At 39.0% G+C, this 7,911-nt stretch overlaps 1 long non-coding RNA gene across 1 annotated transcript; it reads right to left on the bottom strand.

The window, feature by feature from the left end:
• Positions 1-260: 260 nt before the first annotated feature.
• Positions 261-1,076, bottom strand: LOC125504247. Its single transcript, XR_007281365.1, has 2 exons — positions 603-1,076; positions 261-471 (listed from the first exon to the last, which is right to left on the bottom strand). It is a non-coding gene; the product is annotated as an uncharacterized LOC125504247 (long non-coding RNA).
• Between the last annotated feature and the right edge of the window lie 6,835 nt (positions 1,077-7,911).

Raw genomic sequence — 7,911 nt, 5'->3', positions numbered from 1 at the left:
TTTCTTGATCCCCGGGTGGAAAGTACGTAGTTTCACCATTGTTTTCCATAGTAAAAGCATCACGTTTACCCCTTTCAATGACATGACAATATACCTTTTCTCTCATTAGTCAATTATCTTTTTTAATCCTGTGTGCAAAGTAATAACTTCCGCCACGCATGCTTTTGACAGCTTGCTTCCGACCGCTAAAAGAAACCTCTAAGGATTAAGAAAAATGAAACCGAATAAACACCCTTAAGTACTTTTCAATTTAAACAAAGTATATATCATAATTTTATTTCCAGTAATTATCCCACAATCGTGTTAATAGTCGTAAACCTCCGTAAGTACCTTGTTTACCAAACATTCGTGGACTTAAGTGGACCCCATATTTATTTCACATTCATCGATTGCATCCAACAAAAGCGGCCCGACGCCGTTGTATCGTGAGTGCCGGCCCTGGTTTGTATAAACTGATGGACTGATCCAAATCTATAATAACCCACATTGAAAGATTGTTTAATTATTGCTTGAATCAAGACGGGTAATAAATACAAACTCGAAAATTATAGACCAATAAGCTTGTTATCAGTGTTTACGAGGATTATTACACAAAGGCTCACCAATAAAATAGACCCACCGAGAGGGCAAACGGGTTTCAAACGAGGCTTTTAGCACTATAGACCACCTACATGTAACAATAACATTAATGGAAAAGGTAAATGAGTACAACATAACACTTCGAGTACTACTGATAGACTATGAAAAGGCACTCGACTCAATAGAGATAGGCAGTATTGAATGCTCTAAGCAATGCGAGAATCGATTATTGATATACAAATATATATATATGGAAACGCTACATCGCAACAGCCATACATAGCTAAACTGGCAGAAAAAAGTATCCTCATAAACGGCGAAAGGCTAAGTCACCTTAAATTTGCGGATGCCATCACATTGATAGAACGGGACCAAGATGAACTACAGAGTATGATTGAAGAACTAAACAAGAAATCAGAGCAAATAAGCCTAAAAATCAATATTAACAAAACTAAGTACCTAACCAATCATCAGAATCAATATATTATAACCATAAATAACCGACCAGTTGAAAAAGTTTACTGACAACTACAACCAACAGTACCTAATATAGAAGAATATAGACATCAAAGAATAGCAGCTCGCAGAATGGTGAAACGAAAAAGAGGGAATTCCAGCTATCAATACTAAGGGACATAGAAGAAAATAGACAGAATAACAGAACAAAAGAGTGTTTTAGCGAAATCTCAAAACAGAAAGCAGGATACCAACCCAGAAAAGAAAATTTTCTTACAAAAAATAATAGAGAACTCATAACCAACGAAAAAAAGATTCTAAATACCTGGAAGAAATACTTCTGTGAACTGCTCAATGATAAAGAAAATGCAAATACGCCACCAACAAATATACCAACGGCCGAAATAGAAACACCGCCACCATCGTACGAAGAAACAGTGAAGGCAAAAAAGAAATTGAAAAATAACAAAGCTTCAGGCAGCGACAGCGAAAAACACTCCATAAGGCCATACATATAATCGTCCCTATACATAAAAAAGAAGACAAAAGTAAATGCACAAACTGTTGTGGGATAACTTCTGAATACATGCTATAAGATACTCTCCAAAATCCTGCTAGAGAGAATGAAATCATATACCGAAGAGATTGTTGGGGACTACCAATGTGGTTTTAGATCAAATATGTCCACCGTAGACCAGATTTTTACCATTAGACAACTAATGGAGAAATGCTGGGAATTCAACAGAAAACTCCACCAAATGTTGACTGATTTCGAACAGGCATTCGACAGAGTATGTAGATCAAAGTTGTGGCAAGCAATGCAAGAACTTTGATTCCCAAAAACGCTTATATCGCTGACAAAAGTATGTATGGAAGATACGCGATGTAAGGTAAGAGTGGGACAGATTCTCTCCGATTCCTTCTGTATTAGTAATGGCCTCAAGCAAGGTGACGCCCTCTCACCTCAACTGTTTAACATAGCATTGGAATATATAATTAGGAATCCCAAAATCGAGAAGCCAACTGCTATCTTTCATCAAGAGGGACCAAACCTACTCCTGGCTCAGACGATGTCGATGTGATTGGCAATAGCAGGATCAACCTCAAAGAGTCCTTTATAAAATTCGAAAAGGAAGCTGAAAGATAGGCCTCAAAATAAATTAGAATAAGACCAAATACCTAAGTAGAAATAATAGGAAACGAGATAGAGTAGACAAAACTTCTCTATCGGAGACTATAACTTTGAGCGGACAAGACAATTTAAATATCTGGGTACAAGTATTAGTGAAAACAATCACAGAGGAGCTAAATAACAGGATACAGGCTGCAAACAGATGCCTCTTTGCTCTTCAAAACCTAATAAAATCTAGAATACTTACCAGAAAAACTAAGCTGAACATATACAAAACAATTATAAGGCCTGTCGTAATATATGAATGCGAGACCTGGACCCTAACGGTTGCAAGCGAAGACCGACTTAAGGTCTTTGAAAGGAAAGTGCTAAGAAAAATATTCGGCCCAACTAGAGACAAAAATACAGGGCAATATAGAATAAAAACCAACCGAGAACTCAAAGAACTCCACACTGATACCAGCATAATAAACGAAATAAAGGCCAGGAAACTACAGTGGGCAGAACACGTAAAAAGAATGCCAGATGATAGAATGGTGAAACTGGTGTGGGAGAAGGTTCCAGGGGAAAACGTCCATTAGGTCGGCTCCGCCTCAGATGGAGAGATAATATTGCAGAAGACCTAAAAGCCATGAATATCGAAGATGACCCCGATCGGATGCTTAATAGAGAAGAGACCCACGCAGGGTTGTGAAGCCACAGATGATGATGATGAGTTGAAAAAGTAGAATCACTATACAGGGTGCCACACGATCAGCGATCAGATGAAATTACGCGACATTATGCTATTTCCGGTTATACCTGAACTTGTCAGAAACTTATTTATTTTAAATGGAAGACCCTGTATAATGTTCTTTTTTGTGTTTCTTTCTTCATTTCCAATAACTTTTATTAAAGTTTTTCTACCCTACTCTCTCCTTTCCTGAGCAAAAAATTGTTTTTCTCAAAATTTTACTATTAACAGGGTGTCGCCTAAAATTGGATATATTTTCAAAGATGAAAGAGTGAAACTCAAAGTCTCAGTTGCAAGATTAGATATTATTGTGTTCGATAATGACTTAATCGGAAAAAGAAATCTGGATACAGCAAAGTGAAAAATACCAATTTTGATGATCCCCAGATGAAGATAGCATAATCAATGTATTGGCCGATATTCATGTTCATCCCGAACGATTTAGGAGATTCACAACCATCTGTTCTAAGAACTTTAGCATGCACTCTATAAATTCAACCTTCTTCATCCTCTTCTTCCCTGTGATGCACCACAACGTGAAAAGTTGTGTGAACCTGAACATTTAACGCCCCTCGTTGGGCGCCAGATTGCAACACGACAAATTTCGGACGAAACAAAAGAATAAAAATCAACCTTTAATGAGAACTATTTAATCAATGCAACGAACTAAATATCAATTTAATAGAGAGAGAGAGAGAGAGATAAAAGGTTTCCCTTTAGCGGGTATTTCGGGCGGTCGTGGGCAAAGCCCGAAGGGTGAGTTCGTTTGAGCGCCACTAGCTTTCGCAGCAAAGCTAGAACACTCAGCGATGGAATGCTGCCGAAATACCTACTCAATTCTATTACCGTGATAGCACGTAAGCTTACTAGAATGATGATACAAAAAAAAAGAAAATGGTGAGCTTAAAAATGAACAAGAAAACGATTTTTTGATCTGTAACCTACGTTAACTACCTAATTAAATGAAAAGTTCCAGAAATTACAAATTAATAATAAAGAACCAATAGCGTACTCGCCCCAAACACCAGCAAGTCTCCGAAGTCGCCGCCACGTGCTGCCGATGCCTACGTGCTAGGTCCAGATCTCATCCAGCCCGTCCCTGGCTGTCCAGTCCACAATTTCAGTGGGTCAATATCCCCAGTCGGGAACCAGGAGGCGGCCGATGTCCCCAAACGGGTGTTCTAGCAGCGGGCAGATCTACCACCCTGCAGAATATGGCGGATTCGGAGGACAGTGGGACGGTGATCGACTATGTTCGGCAATCTCTGGTACTTGATTGCTGACCCTGCTGGGTCCACTCCTCGTCCCTTCCCATCAATAACGGTGGTCCGTAAGGTGGGGCAACCACCACGTTGCCAGACAAACCCATGATAAAGACTGCTGATGTTTGGGGGAGAGGTACAAATATCCAAACATCAAAATTCAAATAATCCCCAAAATAGACATCAGACCTAATCTGACAAACGTGCTTACTAAATCCAAATTGCAAATTAAAATCGGTTGACAACAATAGCTTATTACAATTATGACTTATTACTACATACATTTGAACAACGGGTTAGCAGACAGGTGAACCATTGGCCAAATCCCATTTTCAACCGTTACAACTTACATTAAAATGATCTTGACATACATGGGCAGTACTCTTCTCAGAAATATCCTTGCATACCTTTACCCTTTAACCGTATTAAACGCCGGCTTTTATCTCGTGGTACACGAATAAATAGCTTTTCTGGCGTTTTAAAAGTTGTACTAGGACACAGTGGCACCATACAGCATTTGTATGGCACCATACAGCACAGCACGAATTCTGAACATTCAAACACCCAGACAATTCAACGACAAGCCGGATTCCCGTATTGGCTTTCGATCGAACGACCAGCGATATGACAACCATTCCCGCGCGTTTAGTGTCGTTTCAAATGAATAGCCTGCGGTCACAACTTTAATTGTTTATTGCGATTTGAGAGCAGATATTTGGTATGCGCGATTTCTATAGATAGACAAATATATTAAAGAAATTTAAAAAAATTGTTCAAGTTCCCCATTATTTAAATTCTACTTTCAATTATTTTAACAGCACTAACGATTAACGATTCCTTAACACTATCTAATGACGTATTAATATACAGGTACTTCCTTTTGAAGAACAAAAGTTATATTGCGTTAAAAAGTTTTAGATTGAAGTCCACATTGTTAACACCCTGTACAATATATTGATATTTTGGTTCCATGGAATTCTTAACGGATCTGTGGTGATTGGAAAGACGTCTTTTTTGTATCTTTAACTGCTTTTCCTTGCTTCTACAATAAATTTTTAGATACCATAGTTTTAAGCAAAATTTTACTAAAATGGCGATAATCTGCCAACGTCGCAAGTAAGAAAAAACCAAATTTACGATGCATATGCAGCGTTTCAAGCTGCATTCCATGAGCTAATAAAAAATAGGTAGTTCTATTTAAAAAATACACTTTGATCTGGCTTCGATTTTTTGAGACACTCTGTATCCTATAAGATATTTTTAAAATTTGCGCTCTTTATACGTAAACAACTTTTATATGAAACTATTTTTCGAAAGTTCAACACCATCGAAAATAATTGAGTTTATCGCACTAAAAATCCACCCTATATGTGGTTTTGATCAACTTTATATAAACCCTTCTAATAATTGAGGCATTGGTACATTTTCTAAACAAATTTCAATTAAAGTTATTTTTATGGTTGCTTTATAATTATGCGAATTATGCGGTTAATAAGAAATAAACTACCAATAATTCATAATGCTTGTTAACTGAGATGAAACACACACACAACAAGCATGTGATAGAGACAAGATGCTTAAGAGCAAGTATTCCTCTATACCAGGGTCGGCAGCCTGTGGCTCAGGCTACAGTGGAATCATACGTGTGTGGCTCTTGAACAGTTTAATAGTACATATTGGAAAATCAACTTGAGTTTTGAAATTGCCAAATAAATATAACGATCTTGAGCCCATATCAAAATGCGCCGCAGAATCCATACATGTAAACCCAGCTTTCGTTATCCTTGCTCTCCAAATTCACTTTTGCCACATTCCAAACTAATGCGAATGCAAACGGCGTTAGAGTAAAAATTCCAGTAGTCAAGGGGTAATTTTTTTAAGATGATCATCCAGAAAAAAAAGCGTAAAATTCAAGATGAACATCGTCAGTTTAATAGTGAATAGACAAACAATTACGCATTTCACAGACATTTCAATACAAGTAAGGTAATGATGTTGGGGCTAAATCATCTATAGTATATTACATACACACCGAGGTGTGAAGTGCTCCATTACTGTCGAGAGATCAGTTAGCTTACCGAGACGCGAAGCGTCGAAGTTCGCTATTATCTCGAGACAGGAATGAAACTTCCTACCGAGGTTTATATACTATTGTGGGCTTACTGTTAACAAGTACTTTGTATATTATTGTGGGCTTACTTACAAATAAGCACACATAAGCTTACTTCGTCCTGGTCGGTGCTCATAATCACAATGTCGTCGGCGAATCGGAGATGACTCAAAAATCTTCCGTCTATGTTGACTCCCTTTTATTGCCATGTCCTTACACACGTCTTCTAATGCCAGGGTAAATAATTTTGGAGAAATTGAATCGCCCTGTCTTACCCCTCTCCGTATGGGGATCTTATCGGTTGTTATATTTTCGTCTATTTTGACATGTATTGTAGCACCCTTGTAGATATCTTTAATGAGGTTGGTATCTCTTGACTCAATCCTCGCACTATCCATTGCTTCTAGCACCGCTCAGGTTTCCATCGAATCGAAAGCTTTTTTGTAGTCGACGAATGCGAGGTGTAATGGAATATTATATTCGGTACACTTCTCAATAAGAGTACGTACCGTTTGTACCCGGCCTGTTCTACTGACTGGTAGAAAGCAAACTCTTTTTGTTGAGTCGGTTGGTTATAATTTTGGTAAGAAGCTTATACAAAACGGACAAAAGACTGATCGATCGATAGTTTTCGATGTTGGTTCGGTCGCCTTTTTTGAAGAGAATGATTACCTTGACATTTCTCCAGGAGTCGGGGATTTTTCCCTCCTCCACACATTTGTTAAGAAGGATGATCAATGCCTTCTCTAAAGTTGTTCCCCCATTCTTCACCATTTCTGTTGTAATGCGGTCTTCTGCTGGGGCATTTCGGTTATTCATCTGCTTCAGTGCCATTCTCAGCTCTGCAGTCTCAATCTCCGGGATGTCTTCGGAGCCCACACTCACGACTACCTGGTTTATAGGGTTTGGCTCAGGCACCGATTGGCTGTAGAGTTTCTGGTGGAAGTTCTGAATAGTGGATGTGATCTGTTCCCTCTCTGTCCCGACTTGTACAAGGACAACAAGAACAATGGATATGTTAACAAGCAAAATTGCCGTATATGGGACGATGCCAATACACACAAGGTTCACGAGATGGCAATGCATCCACAAAAAGTTACTTTTTGGTGTGGAATTTGGGCCCGCTGCGTCATTGGTCCGTATTTTTTGAAAACGACCTTGGTGAGAGCATCACTGTCGACGTCGTGCAAGCGCTACAGGTCAATGATAACTAATTTTGTTTGGCCCGAATTAAACGATTTGGTCGTAGACAACATATGGTTCCAGCAGGATGGCGCTACGTGCTACACTTCAAATGACACGATGGACATACTGCGGGAACGATTTGAGTGTATGGTTATCTCTCGCAGAGGTGATGTGAATTGGCCACCAAGATCGTGCGATTTGACCCCGCCCGACTTGTTCTTGTGGGGTTTTCTGAAGTCAAAGGTGTATGCCAATAAACCGCAATTAACCGACGCCCTCAATGTTAACATAACCCAGATCATCGTTCAAATTCAGCCGTATTTACGCGGCAGAGTCATTTAGAATTGGATCTCTCGTATACGTGCCACCATAAGAAGCCGCGACGGACATTTGAACGATGTCATATTTCATACATAATAGCACACACGGGCCATCCAAAGAAAAAAGAATTTCG

The sequence above is a fragment of the Dendroctonus ponderosae genome, unplaced genomic scaffold (assembly GCF_020466585.1).
Source record: "Dendroctonus ponderosae isolate FM_Combo_2020 unplaced genomic scaffold, Dpon_F_20191213v2 Dpon_F_20191213_4, whole genome shotgun sequence".
In the NCBI taxonomy this organism is placed as follows: domain Eukaryota; kingdom Metazoa; phylum Arthropoda; class Insecta; order Coleoptera; family Curculionidae; genus Dendroctonus; species Dendroctonus ponderosae.
Note: the sequence above shows the minus strand (reverse complement) of the source record. Positions and strands in the feature narration are given on the sequence as shown.